Source organism: Phocoena sinus, chromosome 15 (assembly GCF_008692025.1).
Source record: "Phocoena sinus isolate mPhoSin1 chromosome 15, mPhoSin1.pri, whole genome shotgun sequence".
Classification (NCBI taxonomy): domain Eukaryota; kingdom Metazoa; phylum Chordata; class Mammalia; order Artiodactyla; family Phocoenidae; genus Phocoena; species Phocoena sinus.
The window spans coordinates 25696295-25698976 of record NC_045777.1 but is presented as its reverse complement, the minus strand read 5'-3'; positions in this window follow the sequence as shown (position 1 = coordinate 25698976).

Sequence of the window (2682 nt, the reverse complement as noted above, 5' to 3'; positions counted from 1 at the left end):
TGGGAATCTGTCATCTGGGATGCCATTCCCCCTCCTACCTGACTAACTCCTACTGGTTGCTGACAGTTCTAACAGTTACAGAGCAATTTCTTCTTCCCCTCCTCCTTCCCCACTGATTCAGCCTCAGCCAAATGACTTGTTTTGGCCAACGGAATGAGAGCGGACAAAATGCAGAGGATATAAATGTGCTTGTGCACTTTGCTTGTCTTTGAACTCCAGTGAATTGCCATGAGAACATGCCCTGGGAGCTGATGCCCCTTCATCCTGGGCTCCAGAAGGAAAATCATAGAGTAGGCCTGAGCCCAACCCACAGCCTGGACCAAAGCCACCCAGCCAAGCCCAGCTTCTAATGGTCAAACTGCAGTCAACATGCAGCCCCAGAAGCATGAAAATAAATGCTTGTTGCTGTGGCCACAGAGTCCGGAGTTGTTTTGGTCCACAGCATTATTGCAACAGCAGCTGATTTTTAGCCTGCTCCTTCAGAAGGACATCAGCTTCAGGTCTCCTCCTGAGAGAAACCTGCCCTCACCCCCAGAGCAGGTCAGGTCCCCGCTGTCCTCTCTGGTATTTCCATGAGTCTACCCAATCACACATTTGATTGTGAGAGCTTCTGCTGAATTGCTTTCCCCGTGCAAGGGGGCCTGTCAGTCTTGCTCCCAGCAAATCAGCTCCTGGACCCAAGGATTAGCACAAAGTAGGTGTGCACTATGTATTTCTCAAATGAACAGTGGGGGCTTCCCTGGTGGCGCAATGGTTGAGAGTCCGCCTGCTGATGCAGGGGACACGGGTTCGTGCCCCAGTCCGGGAAGATCCCACATGCCGCAGAGCAGCTGGGCCCATGAGCCATGGCTGCTGAGCCTGCGCGTCCGGAGCCTGTGCTCCGCAACGGGAGAGGCCACAATAGTGAGAGGCCCGCGTACCGCAAAAAAAAAAAAAAAAAAAATGAACAGTGGATTGACGAATGGGCAGGCAGATTGAGGTGGGCAAAGCTGGAATATCTCTGCTTACCTGCATTTCCCCAGGTTTCTAGAACAAGCTCTGGCTCTGGCTTGTTACGTGAATCTATGTGGGCCTCAGTTTCGTGTGGGACCTTGATTAGAACTGCTTAGTCTACTGCAGTAGCTACTAACCACATGTGGCTACTGAGCATGTGATATGCAAGCGGTGTGAATGAGGAACTGAATTTAATTCCATTTTAATGGATTTTAATTTAAAAACTGATAATTCAGTTATTGGAAAACCTTAGTACATTTGGAAATACCTGATTATGGGAATCTAATTTTTTCAACTGGAAACTTTATGAAATCTAAATACCAATCAAAGGTTTCCAGTGAAAATTTGGTATCTGAATAGAGATGTGCTGTAGGTATAAAATACACACCAGATTTCAAAGACAGTATGAGAAAAAGAATGTAAAACATTTCATTAATGAATTTTGATAATATGTGTTGAAGTGGTAACATTTTGGATCTACTGGGTTAAATAAAATTTATTATTAAAATTATTTTCATCTATTTTTTTCTTACTTTTAAAAATATGGCTACTAGAAAATTGGTAATTACAAATGTGGCTTGCATTATATTTCTAGTGGATGGTGCAGGGCCAGAAAGTCTCTAAGGTGAACAAGGACTCTGCAGTCAGAAAAACCTAGTTTGAATCAAGCTCAGACATTTCATAGCTGTGTGACTTCGGGCAAGTCACTCTCCTGTTCTGAGCCCCCGTTTTCTTACCTGTGTAATGGAGACTGCCGTGCCTATCAACATAGATACATGGTGAGGATCCAATGAGGAAATGTATGTACAGTGCCTAGCACATAGCAAGCACTCTCTAAATGTAAGCTCTCGTTACTGTCATCACGGTAATTTTTCTGGACAGCGCAAGCAACTGGGGCTCATATGCAGCCAGCTGCATGGTACAGATTCCAAAGAAACATTCCACGAAGCACACTCCAAGCGTCCTCCCTTCTGTAGGAAAGGAGCGAGAGGCTCTCTATGATGGTTTTAAAATAGGTCCACACAAAAAAAATGTTTAAATAAATACATAAAATAGGTCCACAAATTCTTTCTTCAAGAGGTGGAGCCTAATTCCCCTCCCCTTGAGCGTGGGCTGGGATTAGTGACTCACTTCTAATGAATAGAATAAAGCAAAAGTGACAGTATGTGACATCCAAGACTGGGTGATAAGAGGCATTGTGGACCCCTCTTGGTCCTCTCTTCTGTGTCACTCACTCTGGGTGAAGCCAACCTCCTTGTCATGAGCACACTCAAGCAGCCCTATAGTTAGGCCCATGTGGTGAGGAACTAGGGCTTCCTGCCAACATCCATAAGTGAAAAATATTAGAAACAGATCCTCTAGCCCCAGTCAAGCCTTCAGATGAGTGCAGCAGACACCTCGACTATATCCTCATGAAAGACCCTGAGGCAAGAACAACCCAGCTTAGCCCCTCTCAAATTCCTAATCCACAGAACTGGAAAAAAAATAAATGTTCACTGCTTTAAGCTGTGAAATTTGGGGGTAATTTGTTATGCAATAGTAGATAACCAATAGATTCTTTTTTGGCCCTGTGGTTAAAGGTCTGCTCTTCTCTAGGGAAAGGGGCTCCAGTCCTGGGTCTGGTCCCTCTTGCAACTACAGGGGCCACTACAGCACCCACAGGCCAAGGTACAAACCACAGACACTGGG